Source organism: Lissotriton helveticus, chromosome 10, assembly GCF_964261635.1.
Source record: "Lissotriton helveticus chromosome 10, aLisHel1.1, whole genome shotgun sequence".
Classification (NCBI taxonomy): Eukaryota; Metazoa; Chordata; class Amphibia; order Caudata; family Salamandridae; genus Lissotriton; species Lissotriton helveticus.
This window is the reverse complement of record NC_136071.1, coordinates 1163242374-1163259035: the sequence shown is the minus strand read 5'-3', so window position 1 is coordinate 1163259035 and position 16662 is coordinate 1163242374.

Genomic DNA, 16662 nt, shown 5'->3' with positions numbered 1-16662 from the left:
GAGAGACGAGGACACTTGGGGTTGGGATGGTCAGGGTTGAGCTGCTGGACCTGTCTTGTAGAGACACAGTGACCAAAGTAGCTGTCAAGAGGATCTGAGATCCAGGCTAAAACAAGATTCAGTTTCTTTCTGGCCTTAGCTGAGAGATGAAAAAAGAGAGAGCAGTGCAGATGGTAAAGCAAGACATGGTAGCTGATAAACTTGAGGCCTCACTATGATTCCCCGACTAGTTGTAAGGAACATTGAGGGAAGCAATTTTTATTTCACCCAGCTGAAGTCAGCACATTTGCCGTACAATGCAAGGCCCTTCAGTAAAGGTGGCTGGTCACCTTTCTGTTGCTTATTGCTGTATTTGGGTGCGAAACTGAACTGGAACTGTGAATCGCGACATCTTAACCCTATCAGTGCTGCCGTCGAACGTTCGGAGCACTACCTGGCCGGTGCTGTGAACGTTCAACGGCCGACGCAGCCCCGCCCACTCTCTAGAACGCCCACACTGCCCCGAAATAACGGCCGCAGTAAACGGGTTAAAGACCGAGGGTCTATCCCGTCCAGCTATGGGCATTACCCTTGGATACCATTGCTCCTCTTCCTTAGGAAGAAGTGAGATCTTACCTCCTGAGACTTAAGTCAGGCTCAACATACGACCCATGCCCAAAGGCTAAACGTTGCCCTCTGTCATTTTGCTGCCTCTTGTAAATTTATCAGCACCTCACTTGACTTATGGGTGGTGTTTGAAACCTGTACACAGGATTTGGCCAGTGGACCTTCTGAAGAAACCAAATTTAGGGGCCCTATGTTGTACTCAGGCAGAGTTTCAGAATACACAAGGCACAGAGACAGTGTTAATGGCCACCCTAAATCTATCAGAGCATTCTGTCTTTCCTAATGCTTTTAGATTTCAACAATGTAAACCATTCCATTCTCATTGGTCATTTAGGTAATATAGGATTGGTCAGCCCAGCCTTCCAATGGTTTAAATATTATCAGACTGGATGCAAACTGCTGTCCTTCTTAGTGTCCTGTAGATTGTAGAAAAGCCAATATAATGCAGTCTTCACTCACTCCTATTTTGTTGAATATATTTGTCTAGCCATTGGGAGTGTGAACCTTGGGCTTTAAGGCACTCCCACATGCTGAATGCACGCCCGCCATTGGTACTGAGGGTCGGCTACGGTTCTCAGAAGGTAGTGAATCCCTCTTACAAGGTGTCATTCAGGAGTGGATGTCTAGGGCTTTGCATAAATTAAAGGGTGATAATGCTGAGGTTCTGTTCGTTCATGGAGACCTATTTGGTCTGATCGAAGAGGCTGTGGTCTCCCACAATAGGAGAGCTTACGATTCCTTTCTCCAAGGCCCAAAATCTAGGGGTATGGTTTGATCAAGATCTAAACTGTGACCCCAGTTCCAAAAAGTGGGACCGGCCTGTGCAACTCTGACATGTATGCAGGAGAAGATCTTGCCATGCGTTCAACCAATACAACCGTAGAGACTGCATATTACGGAGGCTTATTTTGGGGTCCATAAGTAGGACCATGTGTCAGGCACATACCTCTCCTTGCAATAATTACCTATTAAGCAGTGGATTCAGTTAAGAGTATCGTGCTTTACTCAAAGGCCTGAGATTTCTTTCAGACCTCATTACCCAGGATATCCCAACGAGTGCCCTGATATCAAGATCCCTAATTTAAATGGTATCACTCTGAGTTTGGAGCCTTTAGGTTCTGCTCCTCACAGCTCCTAATGTAGCTTTAACAACCCTCTGGCTATTTTCTCCTGGAAACTAAAAGAACAGGAAAAAAGAAAATGTGTGCTTTCCTGCAATTTCCCACATCAAGCATTGCTTCCAAAAGCTAACTGCCCCTATGTAATACAGTGTTAATATACTGCCTTGCAGCTATAAGCCTGCAATGACATCATCAGAAAATTGCTTCAATGGACTATAGGACAATTAGCCAGTCATTGGTCATTCAGCACATAGTGGAAGATAAAACTGGGCAGGCCCCAACCCACTTGTTCCACCTTTGCTGACATTTCCAACTTAAATCATGACTTAAACAGGTTCAAATATATGGTTTAAATCAGTCAAGTAATTTTTGGGCTTTGCATGAGTCAGCGGATCCGCTGTTGCTTGAGATGAACTTTTATGAACAAAAAACCCCCTTAAAAGGCGCTTAGAGCCCACCCATTACTTAACATTGATTAGCTTCATCATCACTCTTATGTTGTTGCTTCTAACAGGTTTCATGTTCTGTTTGTCCCTTTAATGGAGCATGGACCAAGTACTGATTGATTTCTTGTCAGGTGTCCTATTGTGGTTGCACTCATATTGAGGTACTTTTTTCCTCCTGCCCCGTTGTTTGTTGCCGTCTCTCCACCGCATTGCTTGTTGACCCTGCTGTTGCTTGTTGCCCCCATGTGTCCCTCCCACTCCTGCCCCATTGCTTTGTGCATTGTAGTTTTTGTGATCCACATTCACAGCCCAAAATGATGTGTTGTGGCAAATATTCGATACAGTTGGTGAAGTCCTATTCTTCTGAATGTAACAAGCTATATTAAACAAAAGCTGATCAGTGCTATTTTGTGACTGAGTCTTTGCTTTTGGTAAATTCTTCTTTATTCCTTCATGTTGTTTTCTGCCATTTGTCAATGAGCAACAAAAGAACAAGCGTTGGTAAAGACAATATGCCTCGCCTATACAAGATCAATTGGCTTTATCATGTTTCTTTAGCCATGTTGCGCAGCAGGGCAGTCGCTGTTCAACATAGCTGATAATAAAGAAAAAAAAACTTTTTGATAGCTTCTTCGCTGGCTGCCTCAGAGCGCTTTTTTCTTTACTTTCAGCCATGTTGCACAGCGGCCCCAGAGCTGTGCAACATAGCTATTAAAACAATATCAAAGCAAATAAATCTCGAATAGGCAGAACCTGTTGGCTTTGCCAATGTTTGTACCATGAACAATTTGTATAATTCGCTGAAGTATCTTTTTCATTAACCACTTAAAATATTCAATTCTACAATATGGTCTTTGGCTCTAAGCTGCATGTTTGAGGTAATACCTTATGCAATCTTGTATTTCTGGTCTTCTTCTGCGTGCTTGCCACAACGTTGAAATGTGTGACAGGCCAGTCATTATTTTGAACCACAGCACACATAATGTGCAATAGACAATAAGGCACAGAGAAGAAAGCCAGATATCTAAACCAATAACCTTTTTTGAGTAGGTGTTCGTGGGTGACTTGTTAAGGATCATAATACAGAAATGGACATTGGGCATCTGATCTACTCTCAACAAGGATTGTGCTCACAATACCTTAACAACCCACGCCACAATCCCACGCATCCGCCGAATGACCACCAGCTGCAGATCTTTCTCCCACCTCGCCGCCAAGACATGGAACACCCTCCCCATCCACCTGCGTCAGACCAAAGACCTGCTGACCTTCAGGAGACTCCTTAAGACCTGGCTGTTCGATCAGTAGCTGCTGCTTCCCCGCCTCCCCCTCTAGCGCCTTGAGACCCTCACGGGTGAATAGCGCGCTCCATAAATGTTCTGATTGATTGATTGATTGATTGATTGATTGATTGATTGATTGATGCAACTTCCCAACTCAGGTCCTTTCCTTATGTGTCTACCCTTCCAACCAATTGGGATTTTTGCCATGTTCTCCCTCCTACACTTTGAGAATGCACTGAAATCACACTTCATGAGAAAAGGGGACTCATATGGCACAAGCTGTGTTTTAGACGGCTCAATTGTAAGCCCACACCATACTTGCCTCCTCCTGACTGTGTACTATGCAGAAAATTATATGCATCTTGCTTCCTTTTATCTGAATGTCGTTTCCTCACTCATCACCCCCTGACAGTGCTTCTTCATCAGTAAAAGACATCTTTCTGACAGCGGTATTATGTGTCATCTTTCATTCGACAACATGGTCTCTGGAAAGCATTTCTGGTGGGAAGGCTGATGTGTGGTTCCTTTGTCTGAATAAATAAATACATTGAAAAGACAGCATTCACTTGAGGGAATTCACACAGTACAAGATGCTGCTCCTTTCACTCTTTTGTTTTTCTACATGAAACATTTTGAGGGTGATGGGTATCCCAAGGTGTGGGTTCCATGCTCAGTGTGCCACAGGACTCCAGCTGCGCCTCGCTGATGAGTTCCACCATGGCCTAAACAGGTCTGAGGTTGCCTTTGTTCCTCCCTGGAGGGGACGTGGTCTAGCAGTTTGGGATAGAACTGTCCTGCTGGTGCTAGCCCAAGTATAATTTGCATAAGGTTGGTCATCTAGAGTGCCATTGGGGGTAAAAAAAAGATGGAATCACCCCACATCACATAGTAGTGCATGGAATTAATTCTAGGATGCCAGCTATCAGTTTTGTTCTTTTTCAAGTATGTTTTAGATGTAGCCCACTTGAAGAACTAAATACCAAGGTATAAATTGTGAAGGGTGGAGGCTCAGAAGTAGCATGAAAAACACAAGCTGCTTTGGAAAGACTTTTTCAATCAAAAGGGTAAGGGAGGCATAAAATACTTGCAAAAAGATGGCACAAGAATACAATAATTCAAAAAGCAATTGCACACCCAAAGTAACAGAATATTATGTTTAGCCTCTATGATGTGTATGCAAAAACAGTCAAAATGTGAGAGCTGCTAGGTCTTGGGTCCATCTCCAATGTGGGCATGTCTATAAGTGGATGGTAAACACATCTGGCTCAAGAGAATTCCTGTGGAATGCAAAAAGAAAATGACTATATTGGCAAGTCAAGGTAAACATGGTGCATGAGTACTCAGGGCAGAGCATAGACTGGCACAGTGTTGTGCCATAAACTAAGAGTCAAACTTGTATCAGCCCCAGCCAAACAGACAACTAGCTGCTTGTACCTAGTTGATTACCCAAGCAGTAAAATACTTAGCTATGCCCATGATGTGACATGTCCAGACCACAAACATTTAATTAGACTTTGTCACTTGCGCCACTAGTGTGCATTTTCCTAATCAACACACCCCTCTCCAGTCACCAGGGGTCGGCCTCTTTGAGTCCTCTCCTTTCCCATAGAAGTAGAAAGGCATAGTTGGTTCTTCTGGCTGTTGTCAATGGTTCTTAAGGATTTCACATAAAAAGAAACTGACCTGCTGAATATGAAAATGAAAAAAAATTGAGTATTAGTATAGTTTAGGTAAAATGAGAGGTCTCAGAAGAACCTAAAGAGGGTGAACTTACTTTAACCAAAGTGTAATTAAGTAAAAAACATTCCCAGTGACACATGAATGCCAAGCATTGATCCAGACTGATCACCCACACATTGCTTATCAAGTTTAGTTTACATCTAAAAACACTTCCAGCCATCATATGAATCGTCATCATTTGGTATCCTTTGGTGCAAGCTACCTATTCCAAGTGTGGTTTCCATTTACCTGTGTATATCAAGTTCCCATGGAAGAGGTACACAATAGATATATGCAGTGCATTTTATTGATTCTTCACGGGAAGCCCAGCATGCAAATTGAACAAAGGGTTGGGATGGAAGTGATCTTCTTGTTTATTTTGTGAAATTGAGGATTCCATTTCTGATTAATGTTATTTCAAAGTCTGAAGTCCAAGTTAAGGCTCAGTTTGTCTTTCTCACCTCGCACCGCTCAGTCAATCACATGAGAGGTAGGCAAAAATCGAACAAATTAATCAAAAAAAGACTCCAACAATCATTCACAGACACAAATAAATATATCAAGAAAAAACTAAAAATGAGCAAAAAGGACATGCGCTTACTCTATCAATGCTATTTGAAAATGGCTTTCAACGGTGATACAAAATGATTGAAACCCGTACTCTCTGCACAAAATGGGGGTTGTTCGTCTTCACCACATGACAAGCAAAGAAGGAGGCGTGGAGAACAAGGAGAAAAAATGCAAAGTACATAAGCTCATTGGTTCCACAAAATGGTGGCTGCTCAATGACCTGCAGTGAAGAAGGAATGCAGAAGAAGGAGAAAATGTTCACCACAAACACACACACACTCACGCATGCATGCATACACACACCCCCACACACAGGGCCCGATTCACAGAACTAACTTAAGCCAAAATCCTAAACCTACTACTTTTGATATTCACAGAAGTTAGGATTTTGTCTTAAGTTTGTCTTAAAACAGACTTAAGACAGACCTAAAACAGACTTAAGTTAGGATTTTGTCTTAAGTCTGTCTTAAGTCTGTCTTAAAACAAACTTAAGACAAAATCCTAACTTTTGTGAATACCAAAAGTAGTAAGTTTAGGATTTTGTCTTAAGTTAGTTCTGTGAATCGGGCCCACACCCACTAACTTCCACTGGCTCCACAAATGGTGATCACCACATGGCAAGCAAAGAAAGAGATAGGGAGAACAGAGAGCATGGTTGCTCTATCCTGATGGAGTGCCTTCCCCCCACTCCAAAAGACATATAAAATGATTATATATATTCAAATGTGTGTTGGCCCACCCAGCGAAATGCCCTGCCAGATACAAAAATAAACTTTAAAAACTACCCCATCCACAAACAGCCGAAGGCAACATCAATTTCCCCTCCAAAATAATTTTACAAATTGCAGAAAAACAGAAGAATCAAACATCACACACATACTCACAGAATATGGTGGGCAAGATCATGTGGCCGAAGGTAGCTGTGCACAAAGGGAAATAGATTTCTGGCTACTGAAGCCTGGACTCTAGGAGCCACTTGGATCTTAGCTACCAACAGATAGAAGCAGACAAAAAATAACCAACATTTTACGTGATTACAAAGCCATCCACAAGGCCCTACAATGTTTAGAAAAGCCTATGTTACAGCAGCAGTGACAATGTGAAAAATCCCAAAACACACCCAAGGCCAACTGCATGGCTCACCAGTTCCCAAACAGTAAAACAGCAACACAAAAAATTAAACCAAACTGCTCAGGTTTTGTAAGGCTATGAGCAACGCACATTGAAATGGGTCCGTTCCCCGCCCTCTAGGCATGTCCCTAACTTAAACTTGCATTCCTATGAGTGTTTGCTTTTTCCAGGATGTTGTTACTTTGTTTTTTCAGGCAACATATTGCTCTTGAGTGGTGCTTAATTTGAATAGAGTCACATCCAGGTGTTTATATCGGGGCACAATTGGGTTGTAGCTGAAGTCAGCGTGAGTTTCTCCCAGTGGGGCAGTATGGTGTTCAGTGGAGAGAGGATGTGGCACTCTGGCTAGAGGTGTCGAATTTGGAACTGGGAAACCAGGCTCAGCCTTTATGACCAGTCCACTCTCATGAGGGAGCACATTCCGATGCTACACCTTAGAAGGCCACAATAGCCCTTAGAAGCCCAATGACCATTACAAAAAGTGCCCTAGGAGCGCAACATGCGTTCATGCCCACCTTGCATTCACACTGGACACTTTGGTATTACAGAAAGGGCCGCAGACACTTGTGCGGCCCCTTCTGTAATACCAATAGCGCTGGAGCAGTTAAAGCACCAGCTCTACCTCCAGAGAGCGTGCCCTCATTTGGATTGGTGTCACTATATCGCGGATTATTACAACGCATTCCGAGACATCGGAATTTTTACAACGCAGGATCTATTACATCGGATGCCATTACAACGCATGGCATTACATCGCAGATGCTATTACAACGCATGGCATTACATCGTAAGTATAGGTAAGTATACTTTTTAAAAAAAATGTAATTAATTTAATTTAATTAATTTAATTTATTTAATTTAATTAAAATACATTTTAAAATAGTAATTAATTTAATTTAATAAATTTAAATCTATTTATTTAATTTAATTTTAATAAAAATTGTAATTAATTTTAATTAATTAATATAATGAAATTATTTTAATTTAAATATGTTTAAAATTGTAATGAAATTAAATTAATTAAAATAATTTTTTTAATTTAATTAATTTAATTAAAAATGTAATTAATATAATATAATTAATTTAATTTAATAAATATATTTTAATTAATTTATAAATGGTAAATATAATTTATTTAGCCCTAATCACAAACCCAACCCTGAACCCTAAAAACACCCCTGTACCCCAAAACCCAAACCCTACCCTGAAACCTAAAAACACCCCTGTACCCCAAACCCAAACCCTACCCTGAAACCTAAAAACACCCCTGTACCCCAAACCCAAACCCTACCCTGAAACCTAAAAACACCCCTGTACCCCAAACCCAAACCCTACCCTGAAACCTAAAAACACCCCTGTACCCCAAAACCCAAACCCTACCCTGAAACCTAAAAACACCCCTGTACCCCAAAACCCTCAAAACCCAAACCCTACCCTGAAACCTAAAAACACCCCTGTACCCCAAAACCCAAACCCTACCCTGAAACCTAAAAACACCCCTGTATCCCAAAACCCAAACCCTACCCTGAAACCTAAAAACACCCCTGTACCCCAAAACCCAAACCCTACCCTGAAACCTAAAAACACCCCTGTACCCCAAAACCCAAACCCTACCCTGAAACCTAAAAACACCCCTGTACCCCAAAACCCAAACCCTACCCTGAAACCTAAAAACACCCCTGTACCTCAAAACCCAAACCCTACCCTGAAACCTAAAAACACCCTTGTACCCCAAAACCCAAACCTAGCCCTGAAACCTAAAAACACCCCTGTACCCCAAAACCCAAACCCTGCCCTAAAACCAAAAAATACCCAAACACCCCAAAACATATACCTCAGTACACCAAAACATATACTCCTATACTCATACTTATTTAAAAAATTACTTAAATTAATAAATTTAATTTATAATATTTAAAAACATAAATAAATATTTTTATTTATTTTTATTTATAATTAATAATAATTAAATCAATTATATAATATTAAATAAAATAAAAAAAAATTATATACTTACCAATACTTACGATGTAATGGTATGCGTTGTAATAGCATATGCGATGTAATGCCATGCGTTGTAATGGCATCCGATGTAATGGATCCTGCGTTGTAATAGCTGCGTTGTAACAGCATTACGACGTAAAAGTTGCGTTGTAAGTGTGCATCACCCCTCATTTGCATAGGTGTGCTGTCCCATTCAAATGAGGGGATTTCTTTGCCTCTGAGCCCGCACTGTATTACAGACATGGGCAGAGAGGCAAAGAAGTTCTCAGGAGGAGCACCTAAAATGTGGCACACTGTCAGTGCGCCTCCTGAGAGCAGCCCCCTGGAGGGGAGAAAGGGGCTCCTAGGGACCCCTCAGACATCCCCTTTGTTTGCTTGGTGCATGAAGATGCAAGATTCATAAACAATTTTTTTTCCCATTTGGTCTAATTACTTTGGGCCATATGTATCAAGCAAAAGTGTATTCGCAAACGCCGAAATTCACAGAATTTCGGCGTTTGAAAATGCAATTTTGCCAAATGGTATGTATTAAGGCAATTCTGCGTGCAAAATAAGGAATCCCAAAATTTGCGATTCCTTATTTTGCAATTGCATTTAAGGAATCGCAAATTTTGCGATTCCTTAAATGCAATGTAAGAAGCACCAAAAAAGTGCAAATTGGCCTTACGGAATCACAAATTACCACCAACTTCAAGTTGGTGGTATTTTGCGATTTCTTTGACAAATGGACTTTTTTGCATTTTTCAAAGTGAAATGTGAAGCACATACATGCCTTTAGGGCAGAGGTCTTCAAACTTTTTGATGCCGAGACCCCATTGTAAAAACTTTTTAGGCGTAAGGACCCCCTTCCAACAAAGGTTTCTAGAAACTGGTACTCCTCATCATCAACAACTATCGACAACCATAAATGCGCCTGTTAGGTGTTAGACCTCATCACATCCATCCATAATCATTCATCCACCCACACTTTCACACATCCAACCATCCTTCATCCATCCACCCTTTCATCCTTCCATTCAACCATCATTCATCCACCCACCTTTTCACACATCCATCCATCCATCATTCACCCATGCAACCTTTTATCCATCCATACATCCATCCTTCATACATCTACCCTTTCATCCTTCCATCCATACGTACATCCTTCATCCATCCACCCTTTCATCCATCCATCCATCCACCCATCATTCATCCACCCACCTTTTCCGTGCTTCTCTCATGGGGGGGTCAGTATCTCTCGTCTTCTTCCTTCTTTTTCCTCTCTCATGGGAGGGCATCTCTGTGCCTCCCTGCTGGTGGGGGGGGGGGGGCAGATAGGCTGTAACAACATCTCACCGTGAAGAAAAGACTCTCAGGCACATTTCTCCCACACAGGCGCCAGGTATGAGGGCTCGTGGGACTTGAACCAATGATGTATGGAACGTGTCGGGGGGAGAGGACCTTTCACGTGCTTTACTGGTGGGACCCACAGCTCCAGGCGCGCAACTTCCATTGAACTCAAAGGGCTACAGCCTCCTCCCCCAGCCACCCCACCCCACCCCACGCCCCCTCGTGTATGTGAACCTGACTGAACAGCTTCACGGACACACACAAAGCCACACTCCAGTACTTCACAGGTCTTTAAAAGACCTTTTACTTGTTAATCAGGCTTTGATGTTTTTCACCCCTCAGTGTGAATTAGGCCTCCGGCGTGAGCACCCTCAATCAGCCCGATGCCACTAAGGCAAACCACGCATTTCAAGGAACTGCACACTCTGACAGAATCTGCAACCCCCTTCCCAGGACTCCACGACCCCACTGGGGGTCGCGCCCCACAGATTGAAGACATCTGGCTTAGGGCATGTATGTGCGCCACATGTGCACCCATGCTTTTTTCAGGGGTGGAACAGGGTGTCCTTTTGACACCCCTGCACCCTTGAAATTGCATTTTCAATTTGTGATTCGCTAATTGCTAATCGCAAATTGAGAATGTCTTCCCATTCATTCCTATGGGCCTCTAGGCCTATAGGAATGAATGGGGAGGTATTCCTTAATTGCGAATCGCACTTTGCGATTCGCAATTAAGGAATATGTAGGATTCGCAAAATTTAGTGCAAATCCTACATACAAAGCATTTTGCGATTCTCAAATAGCGATTCGCAAAAAATGGCTGTTTGTGAATGGCATAATTACTTTTTGATACATATGGCCCTTTGTGAATGCAAATAACAATAAAGCATACTTGCAAACTGTGACTAATGCCTACACAACCTCAAGTGGTTGTTTAGGGCTTCATGTTTGGCAAGGGCCTGCTGCAATAAAGTGGGCTGCTGCCTGAAGCTGCATCTGCGTGGTGTAAACGTTTTTACATCAAATCTGTGACCTGTCGATTGTACACATTTGCTCCGAGGCAGGAGACTTAACGCACTGAGCTTCACTATTGGTTTATGAAAAGAATGTTGATGACAAGTAAATGAAATGGAATGTTGAGTGAGATTGCAAACTTTGTGCTCCAGTCTCCTAGGAAGATGTGAAGAAAATGACACCTGTGCTGTGAGAGGCCTGCCTGGAGAGGAGGAACTATTACTAGAGCATTGCTAATGGGTAACCTTTGACCTGGGGCAAGCAGGAGCAGGAGGACCAAAAAAATGACCGGAAGGAAGAATGTCAAAGGTCACAGCCTGATGTGTCAGGTGGTTAAGATGAAAGAAGAGGTAACATAAGCTTAGATCAGTTGCAGAGAAAATGGTCCAAGAAAGGAATCATCAGGGGAGACCGGGGCTCTGCGTTTATGGAAATAGATTTCTAATTTAGATTTTAAAAGCTAACATAGTGTTCATGGACCCGATTTACAGAACTAACTTAAGACAAAATCCTAAACGTACTACCATTTTGGTATTCACAAAAGGCACTTACTCTTTTTGGTATTCACAGAAGGCACTTACTCATTTCGGTATTCACAGAAGTTAGGAGTCCTAACTTTAGGACTCCTAAATGTCTTCTGTGAATACCGAAAGTCTTAAAGTTAGGATTTTTCTCAGTTTAGGAGTAGTAAAGTTAGGACTCCTAACTTTATTACTCCTAAACTGGGAAAAATCCTAACTTTAAGACTTTCATATATTTCACAATGTGCTTGTTAAAATACCCCTCACACACTAAAAAATCCGTTAGTGTCATGCTTCATCATAGGGGTCTTCCCGCCCCTATAACGGGACGGGGCGTTATAGGGGCGGGAAGACCCCTATGATGAAGCATGACACTAACGGATTTTTTAGTGTGTTCTGATCTTTCCACTTCTAAGAGAGAGCCTAGCACCATTCAGAAAAACCAAAAATTAATATAAATATTATCACTTTTTTCACTTTTTTGATAGAATCTCTTTGGTTATAATGAACTTTTAGAGTACCTTCACTTAGAATGAGAGTAGGGTGATTGGCCGGTAGGTTTTGAGTACACAGGGGTCTGCGGAGGTTGTTTTGAGTAGTGATCTGACTTCAGTGTGTTTCCAGGCTTGGGGAAATGTTCCGGTGGTGATAGAGGTGTTGAGTAGGGTGGTGGGTTCCTGGACGATCCTTTGGTTTCCGAGGTTAAAGATGCAGTTACGGGTATGGGTATGTGGGAGCTCCTGTATGGATGGATTTCATGGTGGAGGTGGTGCCCTGGGTGGAGAGGATGTTCCAGGTGGTCGGTGTGTAGTTCGTGTTGGTGACAGTGGTGGCATATCCATTCAGGAAGTCTGTAGGTGTGGGTTAGGGATTGAAGTTTCTTTATATATTTGTGATCTTCTTCTCATGGAAGAAGTGGGAGACGTTGTTGCACAACGCAAATGGAAAAATCTTGATGGGCAAAAATTGGTGCACCTTTTAGAAAACCACCCCCCAGCTAAAGAGCAGGATGTCAACATTGATGCACTATATGGACATCTCCAGCATAAACTGGGGAGTGCCATTGATGCAGTGGCACCACTCCGTAGGATGAAGAAGGTGGCGAGAGGAGCTGGGGCGCCTTGGTACAATGACTCCCTAAGGGAGATGAAACGTGGGGTCAGGAAGAAGGAACGGGCTTGGCGTAAAAAATATGACGCCATTCCCAAACAGGAATATGTTTTATCCTTAGCCCAGTATAAACTAGCTATACAATCTAGAAAGGCTGCCTTTTTCGAGGAGAGAATTGTTGCTGCAAGAAACCCGCAAAAGGAAATTTTCCGGGTCCTGGCAGAGCTCAGGGTGAATAAAGAGCAAAAGCCCGATTTCACTCAAGAAGACTGCCAGAGGTTTCAAGACTTCTTTGTAAAAAAGATATCTGACATCCGGGACGAAATTGCGGAAACTGCACCCCTCGAATGTCCCCGCCCACCTGACCTTGCCGCCCTTTTGAACATCCCACCACTAGTAGAGTTTTCTTCCATCTCTAAACAGGAACTTTCTAAAATCCTAGGCCGAGTTAAATCGGGTTCCTTGGTGGACCCTTGCCCTCCAGACATTTTTAAAATGGCAATGCCAGGAATAGAGGAAGAGGTCCTGCATTTATTGAACACCTCTCTTCGCACAGGTCAGATCCCTCTAGCTCTTAAAGAGGCTCGTCTGATCCCTTTACTGAAGAAACCGGGTGCAGACATAAAATGTCTGAAAAATTTCCGGCCCATCTCTCAGTTGCCTTTCCTGGCTAAAGTGGCTGAGCAGCATGTGTTAGCTCTACTATCGGACCATCTAGAGAATAACAACCTGCTGGAGACCAACCAGGCAGGGTTCCGTGCTAATCATAGCACGGAACTAGTTATGCTATCTATTCTAGATGAGCTAAGAACGCGGGCAGATGCCAAAACACCGAGCGCCCTGATACTATTGGATCTCTCCGCGGCGTTTGATACCGTGTGTCACAAACAGCTTCTGTCGCGGTTGAGATCCTTAGGCATCATGGGTACAGCACATGCATGGCTTACTTCATTCTTGCAGGGTAGGACACAACGAGTGCAGTTGGGTGACCTTTTTTCCACCTTGGCCCCGATCACCTGTGGGGTTCCACAGGGCTCTGCCTTGTCACCCCTACTCTTCAACATCTACTTACAGCCACTGATCGCCCTCCTGAATAGGATGGATTGCCTAGTGTACAACTATGCTGATGACACCCAGATAATCATCCGGTTGGATGACGGTCCGGGAGCCGCCACTAGGCTACAGGACATACTGAAAATCACAGTGAATTGGATGTCCGAGAACTCTTTGAAAGTTAACCCAGACAAGACAGAAGTGTTGCCCATTTCCATCTCGGGCAACCCTTGGAGCGAGAAATTCTGGCCTAAAGAATTGGGCGCACCACCAAAACCGGCAGCTGTGGTTAAAAGCTTAGGCTTACACGTGGACAATAAATTGTCCATGGAAAAACAAATCACCACCGTAGTGGGCACTTGCATAGGCCTTTTAAGACAGCTAAGGAAGATCGCTGCCCTCCTCTCATTTTCCACTCTGAGACATGTGGTTTCGGCCACAATTTTGGCAAGGCTGGACTACGGGAACTCCCTGTACTTAGGTTTGCCACAGCGGCTGCTGGACAAACTACAGGGAGTGATGAATGATGCTGCCAGGCTGATTTTTAAAAAACCCAGGACTGCCCATGCCTCTCCCCTGATGCAGGAGCTGCACTGGCTCCCAATTCGCCAGAGAATTGTCTTCAAAGGTCTGTGCATTGCCCACAAGGCTCGGTATGGCAAAGCACCAAAATATTTGAAATCCCGACTATCCCCCTACATACCGGGTAGGACCTTGCGCTCATCGGACGCCACTCTCTTGTCCCAATCCCGCTTCAAATTGACCACGGTGGGGGGTCGTGCGTTTTCCAACACGCTCCCAGCTCTTTGGAACAAACTGGACCCAGAACTCAGGAAGGAAAGTAAACTACTCTCCTTCAGGAAAAGATTAAAAACTGTACTTTTTAGACAAGCGTGGGGCAGATCTTAGGCATGCAACTGGTCTCAAGTGAATGTAACATCCTATCACGTAAATCTGGACAAACAGCGCTTAGAGACCCCTGTGGTTATAACGCGCCATATAAATTAAATAAATAAATAAATAAAAATAAACTTATGTGAGGGTGTGATGTTTTTATCGCTGGCAAAATCCTTAACTATGTTTAAAGTACCTCGGTGTTGTTGAGGATGGTTTTGATGCTTGCAGCAATGGTTGTCTTCTTTGTTGCCCTTCAGCAGTTGGTGGTAGAGGTTGAGGAAGATCTTGAAAGCTGTCTCGTCAAAGGTGTCCTTGCTGGTGCATCATTTGCTGTCCAACTGTTTGCTGCCTCATTTCGATGTTCTGAATTCTTAGGTGTATCAGCTGGCCATTTGAGAAATTGTTACCTAGATGTTGCTCTTGATGGGGACAATGCTGTGTGCGCAATTGGCCATCCAGGCGTTGATGTTTTTCACTCCCTGTTCAAGGTTGGTGTTGGTAGCAGGGTTGGAGGTTTTGAGGGCATGCGCCCAGGAGGTCCCTAAGATTTTATTTCTCCTCCGATGGAGGGCATTGGTCATCTCTGGGGTGGCAGTGTGGGGGCTGGAGATGCTGAAGTGGATGATGGAGTGATTGGTCCATGTGAGTATTGTGACATGGCTATATTTGAACGAGTTGCTGGAGGTGCAAATTGGATCCAGCATGTGTGCTGCAGTGTGTGTAGGGTCGAGGTCAATCTGGGTCAATTTGAAGCTTCTCATAATGTCAAGGAGGTGTGCTGTGTTTTTGTCATTGGGGTCGCTGATGTGGAAATGTAGGTCGCCAAGGAAGATGTAGTCCTTGGAGTCTAATGCTAGGGGTGCAATGTTCTCTGTGATGGTGTTGCAGGAGCTAGAGCGTGGGCCTGAGGGTCGGTATGCAACAGTAACTCTGATGGTTGCCTTGTTGTCTGTGTGGCTTGAAGTTGAGATGTTCCATGGAGGTGGTGGTGTTGTCGGCGGTGGTGGTACACTGTATGGTGCCTTGTGGATGATGGCTGTTCCTTCTCCCGGCTTGATGGTGTGGTTCTGGGGAGTGATTTTATATCCATTGGGGATCGCTGTGGCAATGTTTGCGATGGATTTGGGGTTCAGGCAGGTCTCAGTGAGGAAGACTATGTCTGCTGCGAGGGTGGTGAATAGGTCCCATAATTCAGTGGAATGCTTACATAGTGAGCGTGTGTTGAGAAGGGCACATGCAGGTTGGAGTTTTTGTTCTGGTGGTGTGTTTGAGGTGGGGCTGATCAGTGGTCTGGTGTGTGTGCAGTGGCAGGTGTAGTGGCAGTGGGTAGGTGAAAGGTCCTAACCTGGAGCGTGAGTCGGCGTGGTGATAGTGTTTGTTGTGGCGTCCGGGGATGAGGATGTAGAGCTTGGCAATGGTGTATCTTCAGGTTGAGCTAGGGAATGTGGCACTGGGTGTGGTCCATGCATGGACGAGCACAGACAGGCTTGTCTTTGACACACCTCAGACACACCAGTGGTGCATCCGCTGCGGGTTTGTGCTGCGCCCTGCATTATAAGTAGGTCCTGGGGTAGGTGGGGCTTCTGTTAAGCTAGGTGTCCAGGTGCCTATATAAACTTTGCAAAGGCCCAATACTCACAAAGTAATCTTTCTAGGAGAATGTAATCTTCACTGGGGCAGCTCTGAGGATTTGTCTGCCAACTAGCTTGCCTCATTTCTCTCCGGAAATGATCTTTTACAACACAACTCTAAACCGACACACTCCAAGGGCTCCACGCTTGACCTTATCATTTATAAAGATGACCTGCTAACAATAGACCACCCAATACAAGTAGATTGGTCTGGTCACTAAGCA